The 13,249-nt window shown below is 40.2% G+C and overlaps 1 protein-coding gene across 1 annotated transcript in view; it reads right to left on the reverse strand.

Moving 5' to 3' along the window:
- The window catches only part of Arhgap29 (Rho GTPase activating protein 29), a 63,670-nt gene extending 52,251 nt beyond the window's left edge, over nucleotides 1–11,419 (reverse strand). Inside the window, exon 1 of the mRNA XM_051185571.1 lies at nucleotides 11,293–11,419. The gene's annotated coding sequence lies outside the window, so the exon portion shown is untranslated. The remainder of the gene's footprint in view (nucleotides 1–11,292) is intronic.
- Between the last annotated feature and the right edge of the window lie 1,830 nt (nucleotides 11,420–13,249).

A 13,249-nucleotide genomic window follows, 5' to 3' on the forward strand; every position in this document is an offset into this window, starting at 1 on the left:
GGCAGGTAGATCAACAGTCTCTGCTACCTGAGTTGCAGGCCAGTCGGGGCTACATAAGAACATATCTCACTGACTTCCCACACACCACCAATCACCCCCATGCAACCAACGAAAAAGAAGACAGTGTTCTGATTTAAATGCACCTGGTTTTGTCACTGACCAATAAGATGAACGAGTATCTGGTAGAGAGAAAGGGGCACCAGGAGTCAGGAGAAAGACAGAAGTGTATAAGGTGTGAGAAAGACAACTGTGGAGAGAAGGGGGAGGAAAAAACAGGAGACAGGGAATGAAAAAGTATAAGATGGAATTGTAGATAAGGAAGCTAGAACAGTAGACTCCAACAGCCAGAGAAAAGAGGGGGAGGCACAGAATTGGGGCGGGGGAGGGGGATCAATGTAGAGGTTGAGTTGTTACCTAGCAAAAAACAAGTAGAGAACAGAGGTACTCCTTGGTCACTTAGTGTCACAGTTTTTTGTCTTTCCTATTTAATTGTTTAAAATGTACTCATAAGGCTCCAAATTTAACTATATCAAAATTGAAAGCAATAATAATATCTAAGACATGTAAAAAAAATTCTGTAAACAACATTGGAGAAGAATAATGCAGCAGCATGAACAACTCATGAAGCCACAGGGCACTCAAAACTGAAGAATACCAACAGCAGAACAGATTCTCAAGGCCAATTACATCAAGAGAAGAAAGTATGTGGCACACACCTTTAATCCCAGCCGGAGGCAGAGGCAGGGAATCTCTGTGAGTTCATGGTCAGCCTGATCTACAGAGTGAATTCCAGGACAGGCAGGGCTACATAGAGAAACCCTGTCATGAAAACCAACAAAAAGGCTCTATCTGCCCTGAATGGTTGTTTACATTTTCTACAGTAGATCTGACTCAACTCCCACCCTTATCCAAACAGCCAACTACTGTCCACAGAACCTGACACAAAAAAGATCAATGAATATGAGATGGTTACATATGTAGGGTTGTTCATGGGAAATTCTGGTATCTTACAATCTTAATCCTTCAATCGTCTAACATATATTAGCTACCATTCTTCATCCAAAGGATATTTGCAAATGCTCATAAAAATAAGTCCATTTTTAAGTTGAAAGGGTTACCTTATAAATCTTTCCTAGTTTACATCTTCTTTCTCCTTCCTTCCTTCCTTCCTTCCTTCCTTCCTTCCTTCCTTCCTTCCTTCCTTCCTTCCTTCCTTCCTTATTTTCTTCAACACAGGGTTTCTGTGTAGCTTTGGAGCTTGTCCTGGAACTCGCTCCATAGACCAAGCTGGCCTTAAACTAACAGAGATACACTTGCCTCTGCTTCCTGAGTTCTGGGTTTAAGGGCATGTGCCACCACTGCCCAGCATCCTGGTTTATATTTTAAAGTAACTTTATATAACACAAATAAGTTTAAGCATAAAAAGTACAATACTGAAATAATACACTTCTACATAAAATTATTGGTTTATTATAAAACCCACCTCTCAAAAGTAAAATCCATCTTTGGATCTACTGCAGAAATGCAACATTTCAAATTGTTCAACAAGTTGCAGAAAAACATTCTGTAAGCAACCTATAATTGGAAAAGAAATTATTTGTGTTTCTACCATTATCTGTTATAATTGTTTCTAACATTTTTCTCTTCTAAAATGGTAATTCACTTTCTTTAGTTGCCTGTAAATCACCACCCATTCTGTGAAGCATCAACTTATACATTTCTAATTTTTTTCATACATTCTCTTAAGAATGTCTATGGTACTATGCTGAATAATTATATTCCTATCTAAAATGGTGGTATCACTTGATTGTTAAGCAGATGTTTTCACATTCCTGAAGTAGGTCGTGTACTTTAGGCAGCTTCAATTTTTCATAGCAGATCATGGCCCTAAAAGCACTTGACATCTGGAGTCATTTTTAGTCATCACAACTGAGGAAGGGGTTCTACTGACATCTAGTGGGTAAAGGCCACGGACATGCTAAATACATTTAAGTATAGGACAGCCCACTCTTAACAGAGTTAGCCAGCCTCCAAAGATATCTTATTCTAGAATCAACTGCTTTATATTTGTACTTTATAAGATGTAAAACAGAAAAAGACACCAAATTATATGATGGTATGCCCTCAGCAAAACCTGGACTGAGTCAACACAATTTCTTCAATAAAAGTTACAAGAAAACAGATATGAAGAAAAATGTCTAGATTAAAGTCTTAAAAGAGGGCCATGGGTACATGCAGATAGATCTGTGAGTTCAAGGCCAGGTTGGTCCACACAGTGAGACACAAGAATGAAGATTACCAGATTTGTCCATTCACTATAGTAAACATCTGGAAGAGTGCATATGTGGGTGGGGGGGTATATATTGTTGAACTACACAGAGCTAGGGACAGCAAGTAGTCTTTGAGAGATGGAATCACAAACCAATAAAATAAATTCTACACTCTCTGAACTTTCAATGAAGTAAACTCTACTGTCTGCTAATTTATAAAGGAGTAAACTGAACAATCTCCTAACTTGTGCTTCATGGCACATTCTGACCACAGCAAATGAAGGGAGAAGCCTGGCAGAATATGTCACTTTTGCTAAACTGAGGAGAGCACCATCCTGGTTCCCCGGGGGGGGGGGGGGGGAAATAGGAAGGAGGACTCTCGGGCTCACATAGGGAATTCCTTAGTTCTCTCTGAATACCAAGCTCCCATCTCACGGTAAAATTCCACAAAGGTACAAAGAACTTTAGGGGGGTTGGCGACTTGTGTTTTTTTATTTTGTAGAGAAGAGAATGACCTACTGAAGACTCAAAGGGAGATCTAGAAGGCCATGTCTTTAAGTTCATTTAACTCTGCTCTAATGAAACTTCAAAACAAGGACATTCTGTTTGTTTTGTTTTTTCAAGACAGGGTTTCTCTGTGTAGCCTTGGCTGTCCTGAAACTCATTCTGTAGACCAGGCTGGCCTCAAACTCACAGAGATCCACCTGCCTCTGCTTCGTGAGTGCTGGGACTAAAGGCCATCACTACCCAGCAACAAGCACATATTTTAAAAGCTATTGCTTAAAACTTAATATGTTGTAGCATTTACAATGAAGAAGTAAAATGACATAAAGAAGGGAAATGAAAATTGACAATCAGTCTTATAGGTGAAATAGCAGCTATTTGAAGGTATAAATTTAAAGTATGTATCAAACTCTCTGGAAGTATAATAAGCTAACAGCTCTTATAAGCAGAATTTTAAAAACTTAATCCAAAAGAAAGAAGAAAAGAAACCATTTTAACGGTGGGACAAATAAAAAGCATCAATCAATAACAACATTAAATATCGCAGGAAAAGCAAAATGTGGGCTAGAAGCATAGCTTACTAGCAAAGTACTTGCCTAGCATGGATGAAGCCATGAAGATTCAAAGAAAGGGAAATAGCTGGGGGGAGTTGAGCCAGATTCTCAAATTAAGTAAAATAACAAGATCTAACTATATGCTGCAAACAACAGATCACAAATATAAAGATATATGTTTAAAGAAAAACAACAGAAAATGACACGACATCAAAATACTAATTACAACAAAGCACAAGTGATTCTTACTATGCCAGGCAAGGAATTCTACCAAACATAAAATGTACTATTTGATGGTAATTAAATAATAATGATAATAAGCCATTTCATCATAAAGCTGTAACAACCCTAAAATATAGTCTAACAACCCTATAATAAAGTCTAGGACACATGAGACAAACTTTGACTAACGAGACATTTAACTAACCTTGACGGCAATGTTAGTTAAAATATCAGCACTTTTCTCTCAGTTATCAATACAATAAAACCATAAAATTAATAGCACTATATAGGAGATCTGAAAACAATATTAACAAATTTGACAAGATAGACTTTTACAGAAAGTTCCACCCCAAAATGGCAGAAGGAACATTATTACAGACCCAACAGATATTAAAGGACTACAAACGAATTTTTTAGCAACTTTAAATGGAACAACTTCAAAGAAATCCAAAAAAAGAAACAGAAAATCTAAGTAGTCTTATACATGTTTTAAAAAACTGAATTTATAATTTAAAACTTCCTGTAACAAAAACTATAAATCTACTGGGTTTTACTGATAAAAATCCACTGAACCAGAAAAAGAATAATATATGCAAATACTTGCAAAACAGAGGAAGTAAGGATCTTCCCAAATCTTTTTGAGACAGGATTCTCCTGATATTAAAACCAAACAATGAGCTGGGCAGTAGTGGCGCACACCTTTAATCCCAGCACTCGGGAAGGAAAGGTAGTAGGATCTCTGGGAGTTCAAAGCCAGCCTGGTCTACACAGCCAGTTCCATGTCAGGTTCCAAAGCTACAAGGAGAAAGCCTGTCTCGAAAAACCAACCCAAAAAACAAAAACAAACAACAAACAATGATATCACAATAAAATTACAGATCAAATTACTTAAATGCAGTATTTACTCATAAACTGTAACAATATCATAGTTAAAAAGAGCTTGTTCCAGGGATGTAAATTTAACATTCACTGGAAGAACCATTTCAAAAGATGCAGAAAACACATCTAACAAAATTCCTTGTCCATTCATGATCATTAAAAAGTCAACAAAGTTAAACAAGAGGGGTAAACAACCTGGTAAGAAGCATTTCATAAAAAGCCTATAGCTACCATTACCGTAATGGTGAAAATACTGTTGCTAATGGAAGTTTAAAGCAGTACAGTAAGAAATAAAATGCATTCGAATTAAAAGAAAAGTAAACCACTTTACTCAGGGATGACAAATTTGTGTACCTAAAAGGAACACACACACACACACACACAAAAAAAAAAAAAAAAAAAAAAAACTTGAAGAATTTATTAGCTACTACATTTAATAGAACAAGATCAGAACACAAGTTAATAAATTTATCACAATCAACTTTATAAGCCAACAGTTGAATAATGAAAACTTAAAAATGAACACCATTTACAATATCATCAAAAAAGACATTTCAGAGATAAGCTTAACAAAATTTTCCCTAAACTGGTATCCATGACACACCACTGCTGGACTGGAGCGCCGTTGGCTCAGGGGTGAATAAAGAGGCTTGTACTGTTTGGTTCCCAGCACCCACATCTGGTGGTGGCTTAACAACTGCTTCTAACTCCAGGTCCAAGAGACCTGATGTTCTCTGGCCTCTGCAAAGCACCACATATATGCACAAAAACAACACACATACAAATAGCTTAAAAATAAATCTCAAAAAAAACCCCACTACTGTATGAAATCAAATAATCAGCTAAACTGACAATACAGCAGTCACTTTTATGAATAAGACTCAATAGTAAAAAATAAAAAAAGAGGCCCTTATATCATAGTCTAATGTTAGTCAAATTTAAAATATCAACTTCCAGTTATGTGGTGGTGGTACACACTTTTAGTTCCAGTACTGGGGAGGCAGAGGCAGTCAGACCTCTGTGAGTTCTGGTCTACAAAGTGAGCTCCAGGACAGCAAAGGCTACACAGAGAAACCCTGTCTTGTAAAAAGTCAAAATCAAACAAACAAAAACAAACCCCCATCAACTTGCTACAGCTTAGAATCATCTGGGAAGAGTCTCTAAGTAATAAATCTCCATATGGTAGTGATGGGAGATGTCATTCTGTAACTAAGTATCTCTTATTGGTTAATGAATAAAGCACTGTTGGCCAATAGGAAAGCAAGATAGGCAGGACTAGGAGACTAGGAGGAAAGAGGAAGTTATAGGGAGGAGATTCAAGATGGAAGACAGAGAGAGCAGAATGCCTGCCCCTCTCTCTGGTGAGACCACATGGAAATACTTAGATTAATAGAAATGGGTTAATAATTAAGACAGAGCTAGCCGATAAGAAACTAGTAACTGGCCAACAGCATTATATATAATACAGAGTCTCTGTGTGTTATTTGGGGCTGACATGGTGGTGGGACCAGACCGGAAGGAAAAACCTACTCATAACAGGGTTGGTCTATGGACATCTCTGTAGAAGGGCTGGTCTTGATAGTTAACTGTTCTGGGAAGACCCAGTCCACTGCAGGCAGCACCATTTTGTGGGCAGGGGATCCTGAACTACACAGGACAGAGGGAAGCCAGAGTAAAGTGGTAAGCAGAAGCAAGCAATGATCTGTCTATGTCTCTGCTCTTGATTGTGGATGTGATGCGAGTAGTAACTGCCTCGATTTCCCCTCAAGGAGAGACTGTAACTGTGGAATTGTGAGATAAACCCTTTCCTCTAAGTTGCTTTTAGTCAGAAATGAAGCCAGAAAAATCTAGCCTTCACCCAGGCTGGTCTTGAACTCATGGCCATTCTCCTACCTCAAATTATAGTTTCAAGGAATAATGTGGACCCTCCCCCGCCCAGGCCCAGAGACAGGGTCTCACTATGTAGTTCTTACTGTCCTAGAACTCACTCTGTAGACCAGACTCAATCTCACAGAGCTCTGCCTGCCTCTGCCTCCCGAGTGCTGGGATTAAAGGCATGTGGCACTACACCCAACCTGAACTTAAATTTTATATTAAAATGTTACACATATGAAACCACCAAAATATTTTTTTTTTAACTGAAGAACTTAAAACTTCTTTATTTCAAGATTTACTGTTCAGCTACAGGAATCAAGATAGTATGATTTCTGATATATTGACAACACACAGCAATAGAATAGAGTCCAAAAGTAAAAAGCCAAATATATAGGCCAACTGATTTTTTTTCACAGAAAAAAAAAGTAATCTTTCAATAAATAACAGATTACCATATTCGATGAAAATAAGTATCAACCCTTAATTCATAATACTAATTAACTTGACATAAACATAAAATCTAAACACCAATTCTTCAAATTTAGGGAACTAGAAAGCAGGTGCCTATTTTTAAAAATAAAGTTAATTTAGGATTACAACCATGTATATATATTGTATATAATTTCTTTCCAGCCATAGGAGCAGGATTAAGCAGTTGAGCCAGTATGGCCTATAATATTTATCATCTGTGCCTCCAAATTCCAGGATATTTTTTGGAACTATAAACAAAAACACAGGACATGATTTCTCTGACAGACCCCGAAAGAAAACATTTGCAAACTGGATAAAAATTAACTTTTCTTCTTTAAAATATCCTGTTAATATATGAAATGCAAACTAAAGTTGGAAAAAATATTTGACAAAGAGTTGGCATCTAAATTATGTCAAGAACTCTTAAAAATTAATAAACTCAACAAGTAATGATGAATACTTTACAGAAGTAGATACACAGCAGGGAAATATGCACTTGGAATAGTGTCCAGTATCACGAAGATGCAAATTTCAACTACACAAACACTAATAATCACAAGAAATTTTAATTCCAGCTAAACCAAAATATTATATGTTGTTGAGGACGCAGAGCACCAGTAACTGCAGTACAGTATTGCCATGCAAGTCACACAGTTGTAGGAAAACAACCTGACAGCTCCTCATATAGTTAAATCTTCTCACATACCCACAAGAAATGAAAACACGCATTCGTTCCAAATCTTGTTCACAAAAACTTTCCAGGTATTTGGAAACTGCAAACAGCCAATATCCCTCCACACGATAAGCCAATAAAGTGGGGTATAGTCTTAAAACGGAATACCACCCCAACAAAAAAAATGCCCATGACTTAGCAAGAATTCATCGATGAATCTGCTAAAGGCTGGAGAGGCAGCACCATGGTTAAGAGCACTTGTTGCTCTTGTAAGGGACTGGGTTGAGTTCACAGCACTCAGAGGCTTTCTGCCATCCATAAGGTCAGTTCCAGGGAATTTGGCACCCTCCTCTGGCCTTTGCTTAAACATGTATGTGTAGCACATGCATGCACCATACACATAAAAAATAAATAAGTCAAAAAAATTAAAGCATTATGCTAAGTAAAAAAAATGTTAGAAAAACAATTTATGTATGTTAGCTTAATTATATTTACATAAAACTTTAGAAATATGAAAGCTAATATTTAGTAGCAAAAAACACCATTTGGTTGTCTATGGACAGACAAGAGTAGTATGTAGATGTGGGAAAATTACAGATTAGTATGGATAAATTTTAGAATGATGCAAAATCATTCAAAAAACATTTATATTATTATAGTGACTACTCAGGCACAAATCATTTGTCAAAATTCAAAGTATATATTTATGAACTTTAAGTTCTATTACATATAAATTATGCACCAATTAATTATATGTGCATGTCAATGTGCATATATCAATTACAAAATATGAACCTTATCTGTACCTTGACTCAAGCTATTAAAAATGAGCTATAATTTGACTAAACACTGGACTCAATTATGGAGAATGCTGGTGTTATATTTAATAAATAATCTTTCTTTTTTGTATTTATTATTTATTGATATTTATAAGTTATCATTTACATTATTTATATACTTTCATATGTGTTTGAAATTATCCATATTAAAAATATTTTTTCATAGAGTCTACTCATCAGATCTACTTTGGGGTCTCTCAAGATTCTCCCCATCAATTCAGTTACAATATGACCTTGTATTCTCCCCTTCCCACTTTTCCTTCAGAAGCCAACCAGGTATACACCAAATCAAATACAAATGCAAAAATCTGACAGATGGATAATAAGCAAAACTATGTAATGTTGTGTCTGGAAGGTCCTGAAACTCTGTTTTCTCCTTCCCGGATACTTTTATGTGGGTTGAAGAAATGGCTCTACCAGTTAGGAGCACTTATTGCTCTTGGAGAGAACCTGGGTTTGGGTTCCAGCACCCAGATGGCAGCTCCCAACCATCTGTCACCCGGGTCCCAGGGGATACGATGCCTGTGTAACCTTCATGGGGCTCCTGTACATGCATACATTCTGGCACACACATACACATAAAATACATGTTTTAAAAGCATATAAAGTATTGATTACCCCTTTCTTTAAAAAGGGAGGCTGGTATTTGAAAACTTTCTCAAGAACACACGACTGACACATATCTTAAGAAATTTACCAAAGGAAGTAGTCTCACCCAGTGTCTACCTTTCCGAACAGGGTGGCTCATTTCCTTATCACAGAAGTAATAAAGAGAAACAGTAAAATGTAACCTTCTATAAAAATTTTATTATAAAAGAATTATCTGAAAACCCCACCTTGTTTCTTTACCCACAAATATATGTGGCTCACGACCACGATGGAGGTAAATGGGAAATCTTAAAAAACAAACAACAGCAGCAACAACAAAACCTCAAGCAAGGAAACAGCCCTGTATGCTCACTCTTAAGCAGAACTGGATCCTGACATTCTGGTGTGTAGCAGTGATAACCTGCAGTTCCTCTTTGTTTACTGAAAACCCATTCCCTGGGCCTTCAAACTCATACAAAAACACTTTTTCCAAGAAACTTTTTCATTCTCTCCACTAAAAGTAACCATCTCCTACTTTCCCACAGGACATACAACATACTTCTTTCTTTTAAAACACCTACATTCCATATGGTCTACTGTTACTCAATAAATGGAAAGGTTGTACAGGGCTCTCTCTAGCATAGTGGGATACTGTCCAGTCTTCTCAGCGAATGCTGAATAGGTTATCAATGGCACAGAATAAAATAAAAACCCTCCCACGATGCTTTCACGGCATGAACTTTATTCAGCATAGTACTAAACCCTTGGGACCAACAGCAGTTGCTGCAAAAACAGCTTTTGGAGAGCAGATGTGAGATACTGGAAATTCAGGTGTAGACTCTATTTTATGAGAAACAGAACAGTCAACATGTATTTGCCAAATAGTGTTTTCTTCTTCCCAGACAAAGTTCCATTTTGGGAATTTGGGGTTTTGAACCATTTTCTATCTGGCCCTACCTTACCCAGTTCACTCTCAAGCGTCTCAAAATCATGAGACCAGAGCTACAAGTATTGAGGCTTAAGTGTCAGGACTTCTTACTTGCACACTACTTGAAGCATTTCTAAGTAGGCATTTCTGGCAAACTGCCTGAAGAACTCACAGAAGAAAATTACCTAAATCTCATGTTGGGGTTAACATATCATTTTAACTATCCCTTCATATCTAGTTTTGAATTCTTTTTCTTGACGAGGTAACCCCTCTCCCTCAAATTCAATGAGAATGTAATGCAAACTCCCAAATGAGAGACGGAAAAGGTAAACAAAACCAAACCTCCTGGGTTTCACTATGGTCTTCAAACTTTAAAGATAAGTAACATTTTCCTTCCCCTTAAAAGACCAGCAACCAATGCCTTTAATCTCAGGACTTGGGAGGCAAAGACAGGCGGATCTCCATGAGTTAGAGGCCAGCCTGGTCTACAGAGCAAGTTGCAGGACAGGCTTCAAAGCTACAGAGAAAAGCTATCCTATCTCGGAAAAACAAACTACAAAAAAAAAAAAAAAAAAAAAAAAAACACGGTCAGAACATGTTTAAGACCCAAAAGAACACGGTATGAAACTCAACTCAATCCTTGATCCCCAAAGACGGTTGGTGGTTTAAAAAAAGGGAAAAAAAAACAAACAAACAAAAAAACAGATAAACTCTGGGTATTGTCGAAAAGCTCCAAGACCAAAAGCAGCCTTGGGCAACTTCGTTTTGTGGAAGCAAACACCAGGTTTCTATCAAACACAAAGTCCTGGGCCATTCTCAGCAATAAAACTTTCAGGGGCAGGCTCCCCTGGTGGTAACTGTAATCTCAGTTTATCAATTCCTAGTCTGCCACAGCTGGCAAGAGGGTGGCCAGAGCCCAAGGAATGCAAGGAGGAAAGTGACAGAAACGCCTGGGAGGGAGCAGGGCACCAGAGGGAAGCGGGGGTGGGGTGTGTGCGTGTTGCGGGGGGGGGGGGGTTGACAAACAGCGGGCTCCCTGCCACAGGGAAAGTGAGGACGGGGCAGGGGGTGTTTGCTACTGTACCTCAGACTCTGCATCTGTCACTGGGAGTTAGGTGAATGCCACCAAACTTCCTAACACAGTCCCCGAGGACACGGGCGTGGAGACCCGAGGAGGCAAAGCAATGGGGAAGCTCCCGGAGCCCGAGTGGCTGGCAGGGGAAGGGCCCGGGGCTGCCGGACGCCGGCACACGAGATCGCGGACCCGACCGCCCACGCCTATCCCTGCGCGGGCCACCAGGGTCCGCAAGGTCCCGCAAGCGGCCGCCCGGGCCCCCCGCTCCTCAGAGCCAGCCCTTCGTCCCCGTCCGCCCCTCGGAGGTGGAGCAGACTTGCAGCCCGGAGCACCGGCCCCGCCCCGCGCCTCGGGGACCCCAGACCCCAAAGCCCCGGGGCACGGCGGGAGCCCGCGCCGCCTCCCCTCACTCACCGTGGGGCGCCATCCCGCGTCCCCGACGCCAGGCCGACACTCACGGCCGCCGCCCCCTCTGCCGGCTGGAGCTCGCCGCCCCCATCCCCCACGGCCGGCCCGCGGACGCCGCCGCCCCAGCAGCTACCGCCACGACCGCGCCAGCCGCGGACGCGACGCCCCGCCCCGCCCCGGCCTCGCGCCCCACGCCTCACGCCTCACGCCCTCGGGGGCCCGCCTCCTGGAGCCCAGCCCATTGGCCCCCGCCCAAGGGGGCGGGGCCACTGCTGCGGGGGCGGGGCCAAAGCAGGTGCGGGTTGGGGAAGGCTTGTTTTCTTCCGCGGCCAAGGGGGCGTCTTGAGGCGATCAAAGTCCCCACGTCCCAGTGGTTCTGGTTGTCCTCAGCTCGGCGGCAGTCGGACACACCAAGGAAAATTAGCTCCATATGGGAACCACTCCTCCGTCCTGGTTTAAATGGCCGTTTTTCAGGCGGGCCCTATGAATACTTTTCAATCAGGACTTTTTAGCCTTGAACTTGTTTGGTTGGTTTCCTTCCTCCTCCATCCTTGTACCTTTCAAAACCAAATTTGTGGCTCACTTTGAAACCTTTTCACTCTTTTCTTTCTTCAGTTGTCGTTTTCCGAAAATTGAATCACTCAGTTACATCAGCTGAGTAATTAGATGCGGGTTAATTAACTACAAATCCCTCTAATCATACAGTATACTTCTCATCGAATGTTACGGGTAATAGGGTCAGTGAGGATAAAAACAAAAAAGCATAGGTGTTGGGGAGGGAAATGTATAGAGTATTGCACATCTAACTTATACTTATCTACTCCAAGAATATCTTTCCTGTTGGTGCTAAGACACTCCCTGAATATTGACAAATCGGCAAATTTATAGAAAGGTGTCTTGTCTTCTTTTCCTGTTGCTGTGAGTAAATACCCGTATCGAAACAACTTAAGGAAAGGTTTACTTTAACTCACAGTATTCAAGTCAGGGAAGTCAAGGCAGCAGGGGCTTGAAACAGCTCGCTACTTACAACATTCACGGTCAGGAGGAGAGAGCCAAGACTATATACTAGTCCTTAACTCGCTTTCTCCAGTCTTATACAGTCCGTGATCCCCTGCTTAGGGAATAGTAGCACCTACAGTGAGCAGGCTGCCCCCCCCCCCACACACACACCGTCAGTATAAAGAAGATAATGTCCCACAGGTACACCCAGAGGCTCATCTTTCAGGTGATTCTAATTCCTGTCTGTCAGAACATGCTCCAAGAATGGAACCCTGCGAGGAGAATTCTGAGTGCTTGTGAGGAAAGTACAACTAACCAAGACAGAGTCTTGTACCCCAATTTCTTCAGAAGCACCGAACTGTTTTTGGATTGTGCTTTTCTGTCTCTTCCAGGTGTAGCAGATAGAAGTAATTTCACTTCAGATTATTAATTACAACTGGCTATTGTATTCGTTCATATGCCTCTCTGGAAAAACCTATTTGCCATGTGTGGCTTGCCCTTGTGATTGTACATTTTAGTCATGAGACCCCTCTTAACCCTCAAAGCATAAATTGTCTGGTGTTTGAATAAAATTGGCTATTGTACATTTTAATCATGAGACTCCTCTTAACCCTTAAAGCATAAATTGTCTGATGTTTGAATAAAACTGGCTATTGCGTAAGACTTTAGTTTGCCTCATTTATCGGCTCCATTCTCCCAGGTCCCATGCCTCTAGATCCTAGAATGATGACACTATCATGGTGACAATTAACCCTAACTAGCACAAAAGGGTATTTAGAAAAAAAACCCTCAACTTTATGTTTCTCTTAAATATTTTTTTCTAGATGCATAATAGATATGTTTATCTAAAATAAAGTGCAAAGCCTAGAGAGATGGCCCAGTGGTTAAGAGAACTTGCTGCTCTTACAGAGGACCTGGAGACTAGTTCCCAGCATTCACATGGTGACTTTCAGCTGTTCTTATC

This window comes from Phodopus roborovskii, unplaced genomic scaffold (assembly GCF_943737965.1).
Source record: "Phodopus roborovskii unplaced genomic scaffold, PHOROB, whole genome shotgun sequence".
Classification (NCBI taxonomy): domain Eukaryota; kingdom Metazoa; phylum Chordata; class Mammalia; order Rodentia; family Cricetidae; genus Phodopus; species Phodopus roborovskii.